Source organism: Benincasa hispida, chromosome 8, assembly GCF_009727055.1.
Source record: "Benincasa hispida cultivar B227 chromosome 8, ASM972705v1, whole genome shotgun sequence".
NCBI classification, from domain to species: Eukaryota; Viridiplantae; Streptophyta; class Magnoliopsida; order Cucurbitales; family Cucurbitaceae; genus Benincasa; species Benincasa hispida.
The window spans coordinates 6716987-6740755 of record NC_052356.1 but is presented as its reverse complement, the minus strand read 5'-3'; the positions used below and the strand labels follow the sequence as shown (position 1 = coordinate 6740755).

The following is a 23769-nucleotide window of genomic DNA, read 5'->3' as shown; positions in this document are numbered from 1 at the left end:
TTTTAAACAAAAAAAAAAAATCATTTTAAAATTTTAATTTCTTATTAGTTGGTTTGTTAAATTGGACAAAATTATTTGGATTAACTTGATGAAGAGAACTTTCAAGTTAAATATCACGTGGAATAAAGCACAAAAATGTATTCATAATATGATGGCCCTATTGATGGTCATATAACATGGTTGATAAAATTAAATAATAGCTTATTAACGGGCCACATTCTACGGTTCATCTACATGTGCAAAATATATATATATATATATATATATGTGTGTGTGTGTGTGTGCGCGCGCGCGGGTCAACACATACCAAGTCCACTTACAAAAAAAAAAAAAAATACATAAGCATCCATGACATGATTCAGAATCAGATGGTCTTCACCAGTTGCAGTAACGACTCAACCAACTTTGCATCTTCAACCTTCGACCAAATGGGTTTCTTGATTCTCTTGTGTCCTACCATAAAGCTACATGCATGCGTACATCTAACTGAATTAAAATTTGAGAACACATAGATAAACAAATTTATGAGTATGATATACGAAAGAAATTTCATAATTCACATCGACCAATAAGCACATTGTCACATAATTTGAAGGTAGCTTATTGTTTAAGCTTAGAAAAAAACATAAGCTAAAATTAAAAACAAAGTTTGAATTCAAAGTAAAGCAAGTTGAACAACTATTTTTTTTTCATGATGCTTATTCTCATGCATCAAATATTTGGGTCCAAGTCATCCCTAAAGCTATTCCATTCGTCAGATGTGTCAATAAGTTGTATATTTTCAACGCCGAGTTGAGAAGATGCAGGGTCTAAATCCTCTGGTGCGTCGAACATTACAGCTGGGCCCATTTTCCCGATGATAAGATTGTGAAGCAAGCAACATGCTATTATTGTTTGACATTAGACTTTCACTGGGTAGAATGACTTCCCACAAAGTATTGCCCACCGACCCTTAAGTATGCCAAGTGCTCTTTCTAGGTAGTTTCTAGAAAATGAGTGTTTTATGTTGAAAAATTCTCATGGATTAGTCTGTGCATTTCCAGCACCACGCCATTCTGAAAGGTGATAACGTTTTCCCCTTTACGGTGTCAAGAATCTATCGACATTAGGATATTCAGCATCACATAGGTAGTAATAACCTAGACACGGTATACATATAGTTAATCAACAAGCTATTTGCTTAAACAAAACAAATGTAGTCACGAAAGGCTATACCCTTTGGAACCTTCAATCTAGTGGGTCGAGAAATTGCATTCCTAAGCACTCTAGAATCAGTTGCAGATCCTTCCCCACCTTGGCATCATGAATATGAACTCTCCATTGGGAGGACAAACTGCCAACACATTTGTGTCTATCTTACCCTTTCTCGTATGATATTGAGATTCATTAATTGCACTTACATTCATCTTGATATATGTGTCATCCAATGCACCCAAACAATTCTGTTTGAGTTCATACATCGTAAACAAGTAAAAAAAATTATTTTCCTTAAAAAACAAATACCTAGTATTTTACCATGAACAGATATAAAGTCATTCTAATACCTGAGACTATTTCCACTTAGGGCCAGTGCATTCATTTGTGATAGGCTCTAGTTCTTTTAGTAGTACTTCATGAAGCTGTAGCACTACAGTGACAACTGACTTGAAACAGTTTCACCAGAGCGTGCAAATTGTCGTCGTGGGCCAATGTGTGGAGGAACATTGTCGTCATCTCCTCGACGCCAACATACTTGGTAGGCAATAGAAGACTGGTCGTCTTAAGCATATTACAGAAGATTATGAATGTCCTTCTATCCATTCGAGTGTTTTCGCGACAGCATATGTCATTCTCATTAATAAGTCGAAAAAAACTCAACTGCCTAATCTAATTTCTAATCTACAGAGGTTGGTTCTCTATTCTACGATGGTCATTTAGTAATAAGGTCAAAGCTAACAATAGTTGATTTTGGGAGGTGGTAATGATTAAAAGGATGGTAAGTAGTATTTGGATTTCCATATTAAGGATAGGAAACAAGTAAAACTATTCCTATCCTTAATATGGAAAACAAAGTACTACTTCTAGAAATCATATACCAGTTTCCATAATAAAGATAGGAAATAAGTCAAACTATTCCCATCCTTAATATGGAAAACGTAGTACTACTTTTAGAAATCATATTCAAAACTTTTTAGAAATCAGGATAGTTTCTTGCATATTCTTTCTGGCTTGAAAATACACATTTCACCACAATTCATTATTATCTTTCAAAAATATTCAAAATCAGTATGTTTATGAAAGTGAACTTCTTTTCACGAACCTTCAAAATTAAGAAGCATGTAAACATTTTAAAAAAAAAAACACAACGAAAATACTCATACAAAAAGATACATTAAAAAAATAATAAACAGTCAATATGAAGTACTCAAACAAAAACATCCAACAGTCTATGCTAAGGAAAACAAGGAAAAAGAAAGTAAATACATAGTAACCGAACATTACAAAAAACATATGTACAATATATCCATTGTAGAAGGAGAAAACACCTAAAACACACAACTGAAATGGAATGTAGGGAAATACAAAGAAAAAGTAACACACAAACCTCAAACTTATTGAATCTTTGGCTCCTGTATTAGGAGGTTGATCCCACTTCTTATGGATTATATCTATGATCCTATACGATTCGAAACATCAAAGTGGAGGATTAATCACAACTTCTTTTTAATTTATTTATTTGTGTGTAACTTCATGTTCTTGGCACACTCCTGTCTCTTGTTCATTCTTTCAACCACACCATTTTGTTGTGGTGTCCCTAGAATGGTCTCTACCATCAAAATTCTATTGTATGCAAAATACTTTTTAAATTCCCATCAACATATTTATCATCGTTCTCCAACCTTAAGTTCTTAACTTTTAAACCTATCTCATTCTCAACCATAGCCTTCAAGTTTTGAAAATAGGAAAAAAAACACTTTAGATTTTTGTTTGAGAAATAAGCACATACGTTTCTGTTTGAGTCATCTATGAAGGTCACATAATATCTGGAAGCAAAAAGAGATGATAATTTTGGAGGTTCCCATACATCAGTATGAGCTAGCTCGAACTGTGTGGGTTTTTACAGTGCTCCTGTCTTTGAGAAATTGACAAACATTTACTTTTTAAATACACAACTCCCACACAACTTGTGTTCAATTGTCTGTTTTCACCATTTCTAGACATTCACCAAACTTTCATTCATTTCTTTCTTTTAGGAAGCATTAGCTACATTTTGTTGTATTTTAGATCATGGACTGCTAAGGTAACTCTTGTTGGGATTGATGTCCTAAATCTAATGTATCTCATGATTTGTAGTTTTGTTAACACAAATTATTTATCTAATAAAATCAGAGGTATTTTATTTGACATTTAGACAACATTAATTTAATTCGATAAACTAGGATACAATGTTATATGATGTCACTTGAATAGTATGTGGTTGACATATAGGTGGTTCATGCTCAAGTAATAATATAAAAAGTCTATAGTAAATGGATGAAGGTTGGGTGTCTTATCCTGGTAACTCTGGGATACGACCCACTTTGTAATTGTTACATGAGATGTAAGTGTTACAAACAATGTGAACCATATTATTCATGCAAAGACATATGAATTGGGGTATCCTGTATAAATAAGTTTATACATAGTCTGGACCACAAAATAATTATCAACTAATATTTCATTAGGATGTCCATAGGAGACTTGATCTTAATCTTGAGTAAGTTGTGAACTCCTATTCATGACAACAGTCCTTTGATCTGTATGAGTGAGAGTGACCATAATAGCCGACTTATTAAGCCTACCATTTTGGGGATTTGTCTGATTAGAGAGTTGGAAACATAGCTACACAAGATGGAATTCGCTCCTTCTTATTCCTTGGGAAAGTATATAAATTGCTCCCTTAATAGCTGGTCTCGAGTCTTGCACAATAAGATCTCAACTTCTCACTGGCCCAAGAGGTGTTAGTTTATAGTTGGACTAGGAATCAGTGGTACTCAATACTTAAGGAGTTAGATGTAGCTACAGAGGTAAAACGGTATTTTGACCCAACTGTAGTTATGAGCATTCGTAAAAGGTCATCGCTCTGTTGATTGATTATATCCATGGACACAGAAATATATTTGCAGTGCAAAGAGTGCAACTATCGATTTTTAGTAGAGCGATCGATAGTTAATGAATATTGATTAATTAGATTAAATGAGTTTAATCAATTAATCTCATATCATTAGAGCTTCTAATATGTACGTCCATGAGGTCCCATTGTTGGCTCACTAAAGGATAGTAATGAGGAATGATTTAAATTATTCAAATCAAATGAGAGAATTTTATATGAATGAGATTAATATATAATGGTTAATTATAAATATGATCTATAATCCAAATTATGTAAGAAAGAGATATTTGAATAAGATTCAAATATTAAATTTATATGAATTGGATTTCTACAGAGATGTATACATATAAATATATGATATTTGTATGTTAATTAGCTCTATATTAAATATGATTTAATATAATTATTTGATTGGTTAACTAATGGTTAACTAATTGATTAAGAAATAATGGAGATTGGAGGTTAATATAAATATATGATATTTATGATAGTTAATTAAATGTATAATAAATTGAATTTGAATATATGGTTATTTAATTAATGTGTCAATTAAATAAGAGTTCTTTAATTAATTAGCACTAAATGTATGAAGAGAAATTCTTGGAGAAGGGGTTAACCCTTCTGCATATAAATATATCCTTATAGCCCATTTAGAAAGTAAAAGGTTTTTTTATTACACTAAAACCTAACCTCCAAACCTTCAACTTCTCTCAAACTTCTATCTAGAAATTCTCTACCCTTTTACTGCTCAAAAGTTCTGGGAGACCATTCTTCAAAGTTCTTTGGTGTTAGGTTTTATATCCTAAAACTCGTGGTACATAACCAATAAACTTATTCTGTTAATCAATATAGATGTTATTGAAGTTTAATTCAATAAAGTTGTCATTGAATGTTGGAATTGCTCATTTCATTTTAGAAATCACCTAAATTCAATAAACTAAGATCCATGGCTATTACATGAATACTTGAACTTTATGTGGAGACATAAGAGTAGATCAAGTTCTAGTAAATAGCCAAAATGGTCTATAGTATACGGATAAGGTTGCGTACCTTATTATGGGGACACTATTGGATGCGAACCACTTTGTAAATGTTACAATTGTTGTAAAGTGCTACAAACGAAGTGATCCTAATTCGTTTATGTAGAGAAATGCGAGTGAGGGCGCCCTACGCAAAGAGTTTATATAAGATCAGACTAAGAAATTAGTCACTCTGACTTTATAACGTTGTTTACTATTTAAGACTAACTATTTCAAAGTAATGACCTAGGTAACTTGACCTTAATCCTGAGCTGACTATGAACTCCTGTTTATCCAGGATTATCCTTAAATTTGTATGGGTGAGGGTTGGCTCAACAGTACCGACTTAATAAGCGTTTCATTTAAGAGGTAAGATCGAGAATCCAAAGTGTGGGCTCTGTTCGGATTTGGTAAAGTTGAGGAGGAAAATAGATCGTGTACAACAATCAAGCAAGTGGGAGAAGACAACGACTATCGTATAGTCAGGATGCTTGATCGTTTAGGCGAGGTACACGACCGTGTAGGAAAAGCTAGGTTGTGTCTTTCCTTGATTCATTTCATTTCAATTTTGCACTTTTCGCATTTCATTTTAATATTGCTAAATTCTACTATCGCATCCTCTTTATTTTGACTCAATCATTGAATTTTTTATTACTTTATTTAGTCACCGCATTCTCCTTGTACCAATTATAACTTCAATGATGAAATTCATGCCTTTATTTCTTACTGCATGTATTTTTTTGGAATGATGTGTGTTATATGGTGATCATGAAAGTTTTCCTAACAAGACCCAAGTATAAGCCTTCTTAGGTTTCCTGGTAAGTCCAGGGTTAAACACAGGGACTACCAAGTAAATATGCGGCAGACTCTTCGATTCTATTGCGGTGGTAAATAAATGAAGTGGGTAGTGTTTGAGTAAGATTTTTCCTATGCGACGGAGTTGAACGCAAAGTTGATGAAAGCTTAGAGTTACAATAAGTAGATGAAGGGGTTGAGAAGGGGTTTAGCTAACATTTCCTAAGATTGTGTACAAGTTATGCGATCATGCTACACACAAATAACAACACTTCATTTCTCAATGCAGAACGCCATAATTCCTACTTAATAAAATTACACTTGAATTCCGCTGGGGAAACTTTAGTGCACAACGCAATCCATCAACGCATATCATCCATATTTCTACTTAATAAAATAACGCAACACGAATGCCACGACTTTTAAGGCTAGAACGCATGCGATATATGCGATAAGTCTATAGGACCTACACATAAGCCTCTATTCTTATTTATGCGATGACAATATGACACACACACAAATAAGGTGACCACATAATATCATTCCCATCTCTAGGATGCATGCGATGCAGGTTGACAAACAGAGCTTATCTCTAAGTCCCTATCTCTTGTTTATGCAGTTCTAATCTTGCTCTCTCGAGGCCAGATTCTAACCTAGCTTTCTCGAGTCATTAGGTTCTTTCTTTAGACTCTCTCTCAGTAGCTTTAAAGGGGTGTTGGGCACAACATAAAACAAGACAATCGCAAGCAATGAACTTCCTAGGTCATGTTAGCTTAGTTCTTTTCAACCCATTCGACTAGTTTAACTACTCATGCATGCTAAGAGAGTTAACAGATGTAAAATAAGAACTTCCATTGTATAAATATAAAGATAAAGTACAAAATAACAATGCAAGTATAGAAATAAGGGCCTGGTAGCAATCTCTTGCTGCCAGGCTTTTACATTGTTTTTCTACTCGTGTTCAAAAGATAATCTCGCTCAAAAGATAATCTCGCTCTAGCGAGAGTCGGCCTACTCTCTACTTCTACGCCTCAAGGTTCTCTCTCGAGTTGCCCTGAGCACTCTCCTGGCTTCTTTCTCTTCTCTTGCTCCGCCTTAAAATAAAAAGGAAAACTATGGACAAAGACGAGCTGACCTCTCAAATTCGTGAAATGGTGAACTCGTTAACTTCTTTTTCTGAAGGATGACTCTGGTATTTATAGAACTTCCAGAGTGAAAAGCGGCTTCTCTCATGATTGCGCAGATGGGACGACTTTAATTCTTGACTGATGCGCCAAATATTTGTCACTGAAAAGCTGAATGTACTTATTCGTTAACAGCTGTCAACTTAATTCGGATTCGACTGTCATCAGCTTTCTGTCCCATCGTGATTAATTATGCCTTTCATCCAGATGCACCCATCATGTTATGCCGATCAAGTTGCGACAATCCTTCTTGAGCAAATGTTTGCGAACACAATCACCACAAAGCCTTGCGATAATGCTGCGCTCGACCAATGATTTCCTATGATCGCAATTTCCGCCTTGCGTCAACACATATTCCGCATAAAAACACAAAATTCAACTGTTTCTATGCGATGAACGCATACGACCGCAATATTATGAATTTGATGCTTTTTGGACGCAATTAATCATATCTTATCAACACAACCCAACATTGTTTAAGAACTTAGCACTATGATAACGTGCATTTCTGCCCGTTATCATTACTCTCTCAAGTATGTGCAAATGATGAATGATGCATACATAAAGCAAGATGATCGCATAAAATATAAATCTTAAGTCATGCTAGCTAAGTACTTCTTAACCCATTTAGAATTGAGATTTCCATTTTCTATAAATAAAGTACTAAATACAAAATAACAAATGGATTTGAGAGATAAGAAGCCCGGTAAGCAATGTCTTGCTTCCCGTGGCCTTTTACACTACTCTTTTCTTTGTGTTGCTTTCCGGAAGTCTCTCGATCTGTCTAGGAATGATCTCTCGACTTGCTCGTCTCCTTGCTCTCGCCGTCCTTTATGTATAAATGTGTGCGAGAATGGATTAACTGACTCTCTAACTCCTTAAAAAAAACTCCTTTTTCACAAGTGGCTTTCGGTATTTATAGATTTTAAGGTGAAGAAGCCTTTCTTGCTAATGATTGCAATGATGGGCGGCATTAATTCCCCTACTCTGTTGCGCCGTTTAATGGTCACCGAAAGTTGAGTGTACTTGCTACAGTGTGGCTTTTAACGGCTTGTCAACTAAATTTGGAATCGACCGCTATCAGCTTTCCGTCCCATGATGATTTATTATGTTACCTTGATGTGAGGTCTTTATGCAGTCACCTTTTTAAGAAACTTCTAGCAATCGCATGACTTGCGATCGCAATCTTCAAACGCGCTGATGCCTTGTTCCTTTGGATCGCAATTTCATATGCATCATCACATTGTTCCTGCACAAAATAGGTAAATTAACTGCTTTTATGCGATGAGCGCTTGCGATCATAATTCCTTCCAGTTTAGCGCTTTTAGACATGATATTGCTTATTTTAGCATCGCATTCTCTCATTGTTTTACTTATTTGAGTTGTAATAACTTCGAGAACTAAGCAATCATTTACGTAAAAGGTGGGCGATTGTTTAGAGAAGCGCACACGAGTGAGCGATCGTTTAGTAAAATGATGCACTATTGTATAGGCTCTAGTTTCACTAAGCGATTGATTGCAATACACACTGTGAGCTAATATGCGTGTTCTTTGCAAAATGAAAACAATTTTCATTTTATTCTTCAATTACGAAAACCGAATTGAACTTCCCACTAACGCATGGTTACGGAGAAAATGCCGACCAATTATCCCATAACTGTCCAATTAATAAATTAATAAATATAATCACATTATCTTCATATTATATAGTTCGATAACATATATCAACCATAGTGTTTTCGTCTTTACTTGATATAAATCATATTTATATCCAATTTTCTCCAAATTAATGTATCTCATACATTTAGTCAATTATATCGTATATAATTAACCAATTCAATTATATCATATATAATCGAACTTTCTCTAGTCAATTTGAACATTTCAAACTGACCCAAAAATTGATTCTCAACTTGTATCCAAGCTACCAAGGGGACCTTATGGACCTATGGCTCGAAGCTCCAATGGTACATGAATAGCTGACTAAACTCTTTAGCCACGAGATCCACCATCCGTTAACTGCCAAATAGGGTCAAGACAAAAAAGTAAGCAAGCTTAAAAGATACATTTATGGGTTAAAACAAGCATCTCAATCCTATAATATAAGATTTGACACTACGATCAAATCTTATGACTTTGAAAAAAATGTTGACGAACCTTGTGTTTACTACAAAATTGTCAACATAACTGTAGCTTTTATGGTAGTGTATGTTTTGTTATCCTACTCATTGGAAATGGGGTAGGTTTTCTTGCTGATGTTAAAGAATGACTACCATCGCAATTTCAAATGACAGATTTATGGCCCTGGCCTGTAAATTGACCTTTATGAGCCTCTAAAATATCTTTTATACCATGACCAATGCCCCAGTTGGTCCTATACATAGAGAGAGAGGCGTTTTCACATCTTCTTAACCCGAAATGGCAAATGGCTAGGAGATTGCTCAAAATGTTCTTGGAATCGCAAGAACAAAATGTTAGATTTAAGAGGACCTGTAGTATGGAGGAGTATAAAGCAAAGTTGTATAGTTGACTCCATCGTGAAAGCAAAATATGTAATTGCATGTGAAGCAGTATGGCTAAGAATGTTCTTGATCGATTTGGAAGTAGTTCCAAATATGCATCTATTTATCACCATCTATTGTGATAACAGAGAAATTTCAAAGAATCAATGAGCCATAAGTGTGAGAAGCACATCAAATGCAAGTATCATATTATCAGGAAGATAGTACACCAAGGAGACGTGATCGTCATGCAAACCGCCTCAAAAGACAAATCTAGTTAATCCATTTACAAAGGCCCTTACGGCTAAAATGTTCGAACGTCACCTAGTCCGACTGTGACTATGAGAATCATAAATCCAGGGAAAGTTAGAGAATTTATGGATATTGGACGCCCTAGTTTATTGTATTTATTTCTCCCTTACTCAACATTGTATGTATGTAAACCCATTAAAGTTTTAGCCCAAGTGAGAGTTTGTTGGGTTGTATGTCCTAAAACTCGTAGTTTGTAATCTTTAAACTTGTCTATTATCGATAAAATCTTTATTGAGTTTTATCCAATAAAGTTATTATTGAACATGTAAATTTCACTTTAATCCAATGAACTAACCCACCTCTGACTACACCATGAATACTTGAACTTTATATAGAGACATAAAAGTAGATCAAATTTGAGTATATAACTAAAACAAATATAAGAATAGGATTGGGTACCTTATCTTAGAAACACTATGGTTGTGACCTAATACAAACAAATGAGATCCCAAAATCGTTCATTTAGAAACATGCGAGTAAAGGCATCCTATACAAAAGACGTTTTCATAAGACCGGACCACGAAATAGTCACTTTTCTTTTTAACGATCGTTTGTTGTTAAAATTGACTATTTCAAATTTAAGAATCTAAGGTAACTCGATCTTAATCCTGAACTAACTATGAACTCCCGTTTATTCGGGATTACTCTTTAATCTCATGGGTGAGAATGACTCATTATCGCCACTCAATAAGCCTGTGGATAAATAGCTGGGGACATAGTTCTGCAAGATGGAATTCACTCTTACCTGACTCCAAGGATAGTAGATAGGTTGTTTCTTAAGTACTGACTCCTATAAGACTGGTAAATCGCTGAGGACTTAGTTCTGCAAGATGGAATTCACTCTTACCTGTCTCTAAAGATAGTAGATAGGTTGTTCCTTAAGTACTGACTCCTATTCTTGAACAATGGGTCTCACCCTCTTTATGACTAAGAGAGACTCGATTTAGTGGTAAGACGACAAACCAATTATTCATTAACAAATCAGTGGAAACATAAGGAGCAAGATGTATTACAGGGGTAACATGGTAATTTTGACCCGACTGTAAATACGAACAATTTGTGAAAGATCGACTTACTGATTATGGCTAAATCAAGGACAAAAACATATCTATAGTGAAGAGAGTGCAACTACTAGGCTTTAATGGAGTATCCTGGTAGTTAACGAATATTGATTAATTTAGATTAAAAATTTTAACTAATTAATCTCAAATCGTTGGAACTCATGATTTGTAGGTCCATTAGATCACTCTCCTAGCTCGTAAATGGATTAAACCTTAGAATAGTGTCTTAAGAAAATTTGAAATGTTCACATTCGGATTAGGGTTTGGATCATTGTATTTGATAGATTTAATGTTTAATTACCAAATTTAAACAAAATTAAAGAGTTAAAATATTTAAATTTGATTTATATATATTATAATATTTGGATCTGACATTTTTTTATTAATTTAATATTTGATATTAAATTAATATTAAATTATTTAATAAATTATTTACTTATAAAATTATTTTTATGATAATTGAATTTTGTGAAATTCAAATTTAACACTTAAAATTAATTGAGTTAAATTAATTTGATCGAGTTGAATTGATTCAATATTTAAAATAAAAAAATCCACCTAATCTAATTTCTTTGGTGTCAAATTATTGTTTAATTAAATTGGATGGTTGAAATCTATATATATATGTATATAGTTTGATTAAAAATGGTATGCAAAAGAAAAATTTGAAGGAAAAAACTATTTTTCCTTTGATTCTCTCTACTCGAATCCATCTTAATTTGGATTCCACCATCCAATTTAAGACCGAGGATGGTACTGGTAGTTGTGTACGTCAAGATTCTATAAAGAAATTTACCATGAAATATGCAGTGATTTGAAGCAATTGTATGTTTCTTCAAATGTTGTATATTTCAACCCTAAATTTTGAAAAATGAACAAACATGCTATTTATCTAAAATTAATATAGTTAGAATGCTTAAGATCTAAATTACTTAGGTATGTTGAATATCAACACTAATGACTCAATTTAAATGTATAATTTTTTACTGCCCTTTTAGTAAGAATTTGGTTTAATTCATGAGGTTATTCTTGTTATAAACTTTCCTAGTTCCTTAGTAATTCATGAGGTTATTCTTGTTATAAACTTTCCTAGTTCCTTAGTATATTCAATATGTTTTGAGTTAACGTCTCTATTTGAATCTATATTATTTGATACGATTTTCTTTGTCATACATTTGTGCCTCATTGAAATCGCATAATAGGATGGTTAGGATTATGCATATTCAGATTATAAACTTTCTTCGACTTCTAATTTGCCAATTAACTCAATTTTGACCCTTGTGCTTCCTTTCGTTTCCCCTTCCAATTATCCCAAACTTTTGTTGTCTTTCTACAACCGAATAAACCAAGATGAATTACAAATAAAGCCTCGAACTCTTTTAATTTCTCCTTTGCATAGAGTTTGATTTGGTTCACTGTCAAATTTAAGTCTAATGTTTAAGAATTTGCATGAGGTAGAATATATTCTCAAAAGCAAAATGCCTTGAGATAGAATTGTATCTTAGCAACCTAAAATTGGTAGTTCTTACCACTAAAATAGAAAAGACAAGCGATTCCAAATTGAAAGACATTATAAAATTTCATAGATAAATAAACTTCTAATTCAAGTAAAACAAAAGTTGCAATGAAAAACAAAACTTAAGAGTATTTATGATGATGAGTTGATTATTATAGTGGGTAAGTTTTAATAATCTGGAGACATTTGAGGCAAAGTGTTAGTTATTATAATCTTAGGTTATTATAATTGAGTTGAATATTATAGTAAATTAGGGTTTTGAAATAATGTTAGTTATAGCTAATTAGAGGTATTCAAATAATATTTACTGTAGCAAGAGTAGATTATTATAGTCTTGAGATAGTTTTTGTCCCAAACGCCCCTTGTATATTATAATTATTTGTGTCCAGGGTACAAACTATTATAATATAAAAAATAGTAAATACTGTAATTAAATAGGAAAAAAGAATAGATTTAAAATAAGAGTTATAATAATTAAAAAAAAAAGCAACTATTATAATAAAAATCCTAAAAATACACTTCACTCACTTAAAGTTGGAAGCCCAACCACCACTTGATAGATGGATAATCATAACTTTAATTTCTTTTAAATATATGATAAACTTCTAAACCACAACTCTTCCTCGTTTAACGCATATTTTAAGAATGACCAAATTTAAAGTCTTGGTTGAATGCTTAAACATGTATTAATGGAACAAAATTGTGGTCATTGCAGTCGAAAATAAGTACTTTTGTGTTTTAAACTTTGTTTTTTGAATGGGAGAAGGACAATCTTATGCATATCAAAGACAATAGACAGTACACGACTAAAGCTTTGGTGACTTGGAAACAATCTCACCTTTTACTGTGCTTCAGTAGATCCTTCTCATTTTCCTTGCAAAGAAAGTTAAGTTGAAATTATATTGATAACCAAAACTCCCTTTGAGCAAATCCTTCTAATGTTTTTTCAACTTCTACTTAGCACTATAAAAGTTTCTTTGAAACTTATACGGATGACCTATTCATTGGGTCTAAAATGTCAAAAGACTATTTTTTAAAAATAATGTCGACAAAATCCAATTGAAGACAAAACGTTATACACGTGTCAAACTTAAGTCTCAATGTATTATATAAATGTTTGGGTTTTATATTTTAGGGGTCATGTATCCTATAACGTGTCTACCCAATGTAATGCATGGTCAGCTTCTATTGGGTGTAAATTTATACTTAAAATGGTCAATTGATTATTTTTATTGATTAATTTTAAAACGATCCATTGATTATTTTTAAAACGGTCCGTTTCGACGCTAAAGGCCTATAAAAGGCGAGACCTTCAGTAGTTCATAATACACAGAATTCATTTCATAATTCCCCACTTTATTTTCTTCTCCTTCTCCATCTTAGCTTTCCAAGCAATGAGTTTAGAAAGGATGTACATTCCGATCGGAAATGGTGCCTTTCCAATCGATTTTCATTTGACTGTTTTATCATGGGACGACGTGACAATTTTTCAGACTTGCTTGTACACTTGGGCAGAGCCACGAAATGTCTTAAAGAGAGCGAGCTCCGCGACTCAGCCTATAACGAGTTTCTGTTTTGCATGTTTTACTCTTCGCTTGACCGCCGTGCCTTGACGGTTTACAGTTCGTCGTTCTGAGGGCCCTGCCGTTTCCAACAATTTTAAGACGTTTCCACATCATCAATGACCCTCAGTAGCAACAATGAGATATCTGACCTCAATCGTCCATTCCGGTTCGAAGGAGCGAACTTCAAGCGGTGGAAGCAAAAGATGTTGTTCTTCCTCACCATCAAGAAAGTTTTCGATACTTGTACCAGAGATAAGTTGATCGTTCCTTCAGAAGAACCAGGACAATAGATAAAAGAAGCTGCTACTGGGAGGATAGAGACTTTCTCTGTAAGAACTTTATTTTAAATACTTTGATTGATGATCTGTATGACTACTACAGTACAATGAAGACAACGAAGGAGGTCTGGGATGCCCTGCAAAAGAAGTATGGCACCGAGGAGGCCAGGTCGAAGAAATATGCGGTTAGCCGTTATTTCAAGTTCCAGATGACGGATGACAAATCCCTGGAAGCCCAATCCCATGAACTCCAGAAGATAGCTCAAGAGATAATTACTAAAGGTATGCCTTTAGACGAACAATTTCAAGTTGCTATTATTATTGATAAATTATCCCCCTTGTGGAAGGATTTTAAGAACACTTTGGGGTCGTTTGGATTAAGGTTTTCTCAAGTACGAGGATCTCGCTGAGTAACAAAATGTTATACGATCGCCTACCTAATGTTATACGATTGCTTATCAAATGCTACACGATCACTGAACTCGGCTACATGATTGCTTATCAAATGCTATACGATCACTTACCCAATGCTACACGATCACTTATCAAATGCTATACGATCGCCTACCCAATGCTATAAGATCGCCTACCCAATGCTACATGATCGCCTACCCAATGCTACCCGATCGCTGAGTAACAAAATGCTACACGATTGCTAAGTGACAAAATGCTTCACGATCGCCTACCAAATACTATACAGCCGCTTACCAAATGCTACACGATCGCTGAGTAACAAAGTGCTATACAATTCTAAGATGGGTATGCAATTCCCCAATGCTATACGATCACTTACCCAATGCTACACGATCGCTTACCCAATGCTATACGATCGCCTACCCAATGCTACATGATCCCCTACCCAATGCTACATGATCCCCTACCAAATGCTACCCAATCGCTGAGTAACAAAATACTACACGATTGCTGAGTAACAACATGCTATACGATCGCCTACCAAATTCTATACAATCACTTACCAAATGCTACACGATCGCTGAGTAACAAAATGCTATACAATTTCACGGTTGGAAGGAAGAAAAATCGTGACAGAAAGCAGAAGAAGAAATGAAAACTCACACTTCTCAATGGGTATGTAGTTCCTTCGTTTGTGTGGGTAAAAGATATCTAAGAATTGTTTTTTCCAAGGTAAATAAACATATCCTACCAACCAAACATGGGCTTTGTAAATCCATTCCCATTCCCACCCTCTTTTCTTTTCAACCAAACGGCCCCTTTAAGGCATAAGACCAAAGAGTTCTCCTTGGAAAGTCTTATAACCCGGCTAAGGATTAGGAACTGTAGGAACTGGCATCGTTCTACTGGTCAGGCAAACCTAACAGAAGAACCGTTAGTCGCCATGACCACAGAAGCAAATGTGATCGGTGGTTGTGAAGGGTGATGGATAGACACTAGTACATCCTCACAACCTTAAGAATATTCTGTTGGGAAATCATCACTCCACGAAAGTAGCTGGAAACGGCGAGATGGAACTGAAGTTTACCACTAGGAAGACCCTCACGTTAAAGGATGTTTTGTACACTCCGAAAATACGAAAGAATTTAGTTTCAGGCTATCTCTTCAACAAAGTCGGGTTTACTCAAACTATAGGGGCAGATCTATATACCCTTACCAAAAATAATGTATTTGTAGGGAAATGGTATGCAACTAAGGGAATGTTCAAATTAAATCTAGATCTTAATAAAATGAAATCTTCTATGTATATGTTTTGTTCTATGAATATTTGGTATGCTAGACTCTATCATGTGAATAAGAATTTAATTAGTAACATGGTTAGGCTGGAAATGAGACCTAAGTTATCCACGAATGATTTTGATAAATATGAATATTGTAGTCAGGCTAAAATTACTAACACACCACATAAATCTATACTTAGGAATTCTGAGCCTCTAGATTTGATTGTTTCTGATGTTACCTGCTAAAAAACAAAAGTGATACTTTTGATGCCTTCAAACTTTTTATTTATGAAATAGAGAATCAGTTTAATAGAAAAGTTAGAAAAGTACGACTCGGACAGTTTTAATGAATTCTTTAACTCACATGGAATAATACACGGAATAATACACGAAAAGACCGCACCTTATTCTCCTAAATTAAACGGAAAAGTCGAAAGGAAAAATAGAACTTTAGCTGAGCTAGTAGTTGCTATTTTAATCATCCTTACCATGTGTTATGTCCTAAATAGAATTCGGAAATCTAAAAATAAAACTTCATCTTACGAAATTCTTAAGAATAAGAAACCAAACTTGTCCTACTTTAGAACATCAGGTTGTCTAGCCTTTGTAAGGATTCCTGACCCAAAAAGGAGAAAGTTGGCTAGTAGAGCTTACGAGTGTGTCTTTATAGGTTATGCCTTAAATAGNCCCTTTAAGGCATAAGACCAAAGAGTTCTCCTTGGAAAGTCTTATAACCCGGCTAAGGATCGAAGAGGAAGCCGAGAAGCAAGACCAGAGGGAGGAGGTGAACGCAATACCTAGGATAACCACCTCTACCGTGGTAAAACCTGACAAAAAACCTAAGGGTACAAAGATCTCCAGCAACCAGAACCAACAGAAAAAACAAAAGTCCCCTTCAAGAGAAACGGTGCAGTTCTTCTACTTTAATTGTAATATACCTGGGCACGTGGCTAGGAACTGTAGGAACTGGCATCGTTCTACTGGTCAGGCAAACCTAACAGAAGAACCGTTAGTCGCCATGACCACAGAAGCAAATGTGATCGGTGGTTGTGAAGGGTGATGGATAGACACTAGTACATCCTCACAACCTTAAGAATATTCTGTTGGGAAATCATCACTCCACGAAAGTAGCTGGAAACGGCGAGATGGAACTGAAGTTTACCACTAGGAAGACCCTCACGTTAAAGGATGTTTTGTACACTCCGAAAATACGAAAGAATTTAGTTTCAGGCTATCTCTTCAACAAAGTCGGGTTTACTCAAACTATAGGGGCAGATCTATATACCCTTACCAAAAATAATGTATTTGTAGGGAAATGGTATGCAACTAAGGGAATGTTCAAATTAAATCTAGATCTTAATAAAATGAAATCTTCTATGTATATGTTTTGTTCTATGAATATTTGGTATGCTAGACTCTATCATGTGAATAAGAATTTAATTAGTAACATGGTTAGGCTGGAAATGAGACCTAAGTTATCCACGAATGATTTTGATAAATATGAATATTGTAGTCAGGCTAAAATTACTAACACACCACATAAATCTATACTTAGGAATTCTGAGCCTCTAGATTTGATTGTTTCTGATGTTACCTGCTAAAAAACAAAAGTGATACTTTTGATGCCTTCAAACTTTTTATTTATGAAATAGAGAATCAGTTTAATAGAAAAGTTAGAAAAGTACGACTCGGACAGTTTTAATGAATTCTTTAACTCACATGGAATAATACACGGAATAATACACGAAAAGACCGCACCTTATTCTCCTAAATTAAACGGAAAAGTCGAAAGGAAAAATAGAACTTTAGCTGAGCTAGTAGTTGCTATTTTAATCATCCTTACCATGTGTTATGTCCTAAATAGAATTCGGAAATCTAAAAATAAAACTTCATCTTACGAAATTCTTAAGAATAAGAAACCAAACTTGTCCTACTTTAGAACATCAGGTTGTCTAGCCTTTGTAAGGATTCCTGACCCAAAAAGGAGAAAGTTGGCTAGTAGAGCTTACGAGTGTGTCTTTATAGGTTATGCCTTAAATAGTAAAGCCTACAGGTTCTATGATCTAGTGAACCAAGTGATCATTGAGTCAAATGATGCCGACTTCTTTGAAGATGGGTTTCCTTTTAAATTAAGGAATAGTGGAGACTCTGGTTCAAGTAGTATAACCCTAGTTAGAAATCCTAACCCTAGAAAGGAAACTGACCTAGAACCTAAAAGAAGCAAGAGAGCTAGAACCGCTAAAGATTTCAAAAATGACTTCCAGACCTACAATGTAGAAAAAGACCCTAAAGATCTAAGAGTTGCCCTATCCTCAATAGATGCCAACCTATGGCATGATGAGATGGACTCACTTGAGTCAAATAAAACTTGGCACTTAGTAGATCTACCCCCAGGATGTAAGACAATAGGGTGCAAATGGATCTTAAGGAGGAAACTTAGACGTGATGGGATTGTCAACAAATTTAAAGCCAGGTTAGTAGCGAAGAGCTTTAGATAGAGAGAAAACATAGATTTCTTTGACACCTTCTCCCCTGTCACTAGAATTACCTCTATCCATGTCTTGTTCTTTTTTGTTGCCCTTTATAACCTCGTAGTACATCAGATAGATGTAAAAACCACTTTCCTAAACGGTGAACTTTAAGAAGAGATTTACATGAAATAACCTGAGGGTTCTGTTGTGGTCAAGAAAATAAGGTGTGTAAATTAGACAAATCTCTCTATGGACTAAACAAACTCCTAAGCAATGGCATGAAAAATTTGACAACCTTATCCTATCTAAAGGTTTCAAGGTCAATGAAAATGACAAATGCATCTACCATAAGTTTGATAACCTCTGCACTATCTTATGTCTATATGTAGATGAGAACTTGCATGTCATAAATTATGTAAAAACAATATTAAGTGCGAACTTCGACATGAAAGACTTAAGAGAGCTAGTGTAATCTTAGGCATAAAAATAAATAGGTTTGAAAAGGGAATTTCTTTATATCAATCTCACTATATAAAAAAGATTCCAAAGAAATATAATTACTTTGAGGGTAAACCAGCCTATACTCCTTATGACCCTAGTGTCAAGTTGTTCAAGAACAACGGTGACAGTGTTAATCAATTTGAGTATGCGAGCAACATAGGCAGTCTTAGATGCATTGTTGACTGCACTAGGCTTAACATAGCTTATGTTGTAGGATTGCTTTGCAGGTTTACAAGCATGCCTAGTAAAGAGCATTGGAATTCTATAGAAAGGGTCATGAGATACTTAAAAACCCAAAACCTAGGATTACATTATCAAAAGTTTCCCAATGTCCTAGAAGGGTTCAGCGATGCTAATTGGAACTCTCTTTCGGATGTTCAAAGACTACAAGTGGCTATGTCTTTAATATAGCTGGCGGAGCTGTCTCTTGGAAGTCTAAGAAATAGACTATTTTAGCCCAATCAACAATGGAATCAGAAATGATAGCACTAGCGGCAGCTAGTGAAGAAGTAGGTTGGCTTAAAAGTCTGCTATCAGAGATTGCCTTATGGAAAAGTCGTTACCAACCATATTGATCCACTGCGATAGTACTGCAGCAATCGCAAAAGTTCAGAACCGTTACAATGAAAAGAGACGTCAGTGGGTCCAAAAATTTGGCAGATCCTTTAACAAAAGAATTGGTCAGAGAAAAGGTTTTCAAAACCTCAGAAAGGGTGGGACTCATGCCTATCAAAAAATGAATCACAGTAAGGAAAACCCAACCTATAGACTGGAGATCCCAAGAAATAGGTCCAAAAGGTAATAACTGATCACGAGTGATATATAATGAATCATACTAAACCAAACACAGAGTTTCATTCCTATGACTTAAAGTCTGAGCATGATATCCTGAAGCGTAAGAAAGGTTGAACGCAGTTCTTAATAAGATCTATACTCGAGATCTATACTGGATGACAACTAGGGTACCCAACTACAGGAGTACCCTTGATAGACTCACCTGTGTGAATGTGGAAGTGAGGGTCGCTTCCTATGAAATTTTTAGGCAAACTCTCTAGAGCATTCACTAAACCGGAATTCACGTGCTAGGCCTTAAAAGCACGGGCTTTCATACTACACCCTAATGACACTCTGTGTGAGATGCTGTTAGAGATAGAGTTCAAAACCAAGGGTTACTCTAGTATATTCTGAATCATCTACACTAGGTAAAGATTCAAGTTGTAAGACACCTTTGCTTATGCACAGTGTTGTGATGAAAATCCTTCTCTTCTCGTTTTATTTAAATTTCCAAGTTGAGAATTGTTGGGTGTAAATTTATATTTAAAATGGTCCATTGATTATATTTAAAACGGTCCATTAATTAATTTTAAAACGGTGCATTTCCAATCGGTTTTCATTTGGCTGTTTTATCCTGGGGACGACGTGGCAATTTCTCAGACCTACTTGCACACTTGGGCAGAGCCGCGAAACGTCTTAAAAAGAGCGAGCTCCACAAGTCTATAATGAGTGCGGTCATGGAAAGGGATGTTTTTATGTCAGCAACAAAAGCCCAAGTTCATGGAATTGTTGATCTTGTAGCGGTTGAATAAAAAATAGCCACTTCTATAGACGCAAAAGCTTACTTTGCTCCACTGGCACCGAAGCAAGAGAATGGACCTGAATCGTGCCTTGACGGTTTACAGTTCATCATTCTAAGGGCCCTACCGTTTCCAAAAACTTCCTATCTCTACAAAGGAGGCTTAGTATGAATCTAGGGACACAAGTTTTTTCTTCCGCATCTTTAGTTTTTTCCTTGAGAGAGAGAAGTTCTTCATTTCTCCTAAACAATTCAAGTAAGTTCATATTTCCAACACCGATTTTATTTACTTCAATCTTTCTTTATCAATTTCGACAATTAATTTATTCTTATTTTATTAACTTTCAATTTACATAAACTTTTCATCATTATTTCAATCACATATTACATTAAATCTTTGCCTCATTTCATACCAACATACTCATTCCATTCCATAATCACAATTTTCCATTCCATAAAATATCATAATTTTCTATTCCATTATCCATTTCCTCTCCATTTTGCCACGTGTCAGCCATGCATCCTTCCACCAACACCATTTACTCCATAATCTTCATGCCACACACACATCACGTGTCCATTTCTTTCATGCTTCATGCAAATAATGGTATCGGAGCCTAGTCATTTACCGGTAGAGTGTGTTAATTCAATTGCATTAGCATTAAATTGTCATTAAGTCTTTGTCTTAATAATATTCTAATTATCCTTTGTAGTAATAATCAAGTTCACTGGTTAATTCTATTGGATAACGCTTTGGTAAGCCTTGTGTTCCCGGTAATAGAATCGTAAGACCGTTGGTAAGCTCGGTGTTCCAGTGTTGTAGAATTTTCAGCATCCTGATTATTTGTCATAATAGATGACTAGAATTATAATAGGACTTTAAGCATTAAAATTTTTAATGTCTAAGTTAATTGGAAAAATGCTCTCTAAAGCCCATATTACAAAGAACTCAAATTTAATTGAAGATTATTCAAATGATTCTCAACCCTCCATAGTGAATAGTCAAGAGCTTCAAATAGCAAAAATAGAGAAAACCCTCCATAATTGGAATATACCAAAAGTAGATATTAAAACCATCTATCAAATAGAAAAATTTGATTTTCTTCAAGATTATAGAATCAAAATCACAAAACAATTAATCACAAAATACATTAACACTTAAATTTGCAAATTCGTTGTCCTCCTCTTCTTCTTGAATGTTTGATGTATTTTCTTCTTGGCTGGTAATAGATGGAGACAAAATTTGTTAAAAGAATAATATTGAGCTCTTCTTCATTTGATACTTGTGCCATTGCAGCCATCAGTCTTGATTTTTAAGTAAAAAATTGTGGATTCTTTTGTAGGTTTGACTTCATGTTGTGGGGACAGATGGAAAACCATTTTTCCACCTATTTATTGGGTCCAAAATATCAAATGGCCAATTTTTAAAAATAATATCAATTGACCATTTTCTGACATCATCGTCATACCAAATTACGTAAATAGCCTCACCACTAAAAACCAAGCAAAACTAAAAACTATTCAAAGGTAATAACTTTGTATCGCTCATAAGCTCCAGACGGTCTTGCTATGTTTGAAATCCATCATTTGGACTTGCAAAATCTTCCACTGTCGCCGACAAATCGAATCTGGTCGGTAAGTGATTTCAATCTGTGCCAATTATGTCTTAAACTGATGGGTAATGGGGAAAGGGTGGATTGTTTTGGAGTTTAGAAATACTATGAACCTATGAATTTTTTTATTATTTTTTTTGTTTTCAATGTGTTTTAAAGTTGAAGACGAGTAAAAGAGAAAATGTGAACGAGATAAGTGAGAGTGAAATCGGCAAAAGTGATAACAAAGAAAGAGAGACTAGCGACACAATGTCCAGCGAGAGTGGTTCTAACGAGACTTAAACAAACTGTTGTGTTTACAATTTTTTCTTCGGAAGGAATTACTGATTGAATCTTTATTTCATGAGGGAATGATTTAAGATGTCAACATGTTTCAGAATATCTGTAGTCGGCCGATTTTCCAGTCAAGTAATGAGTTTGGCCCATATTACTAATGCGAACAAGACTGTGACGAATTGATTGAACCGTATTCGTGGGTTGAGTGCGATGTAAGTTTCCTAGTCATGATTCTTTACAATTGAATACCTTGTACTTTGACTGACATAGTAATTTTTTGTGCAAACTTTATTTCATTTTATAAAAGAAAACTTTTATAATTGACCTAACATGTGCACGCACAAGTTCATCATTTTGCCAATAGGAGTAACGGTGAACTTTGATATATTTTGTTGTGCACAGACATTTTGCTATGATATAATTTGTTACTTAACTTCTCATTTTATTTTGTAGAGTCACCTTAATGCTCGTAGCAGGGTATTTAAACAAATAAAGAATAAGAAAATACTAGAGTTTGGCCTAGTATGGGAGGATGAAGACATGTACAAGGACTACGTCATTGGTAAATTCGATGTCAAATGGGCAGATGTGGATTTCATATATACGGCAATGAACATCAGTGATCACTGGATAATCCTTACAATGAACATTAACAAAGATCATACATTCGTGTTCGATTCACTTCCATCATACACACCAATGACGAAGCTGGAGACTTGGCTAGAGCCATTGACTACCACAGTACCATCCCTATTTCACTATTGTGATGTGAAATGTTCAAAGTCGGACCTATCCACATCCCGTTGGAAAATCACTCGACCTATCAACACCAATATACAACACAGGTCAATTGTTTCATCTTTGCAATAAAATTACTAGAACATTTGATGACTGGTGTTCATCCTTTCGTAACCACTCAAAAGAGAATGAGTGAATATAAGATATAGTTAGTATGTCAATTGTGGGCGAACACTCCGTATTTTTTATGTGTATAAAACATGTACTTTTATATATTTTTTATGTATGTAAAATACGTATCTTTTATGTATATAAAACTTCATTGGAATTTGTTACTTTATCCGACTATATATCTTTAAAGAGCGATACTTTGAGAGAGAGCGGGGCTTTAAGGAGAGCAAAGAGTCTATACATGAAACATGAGTATGCATGAGTTTATGCATAAGCATGAGTGACATTGTAAGAGTATACATAACAAAAGCATGAGTGACAATCTGAAAGATCGGGACATACAAAGTGATGCATGAGTGACATTGTAAG

The 23769-nt window shown here is 34.7% G+C and overlaps 1 protein-coding gene across 3 annotated transcripts in view; it reads right to left on the bottom strand.

The window, feature by feature from the left end:
• Positions 1-235: 235 nt before the first annotated feature.
• Positions 236-23769, bottom strand: part of LOC120082555 (ubiquitin-like protein 5) — a 54051-nt gene continuing 30517 nt past the window's right edge. Inside the window, exon 2 of one of the 3 annotated variants that reach the window (XM_039037783.1) lies at positions 236-486. The gene's annotated coding sequence lies outside the window, so the exon portion shown is untranslated. Of the gene's footprint in view, positions 487-23047; positions 23312-23769 lie in introns of those variants that run through there. The other 2 variants (XM_039037784.1, XM_039037782.1) reach the window with 2 other exon arrangements.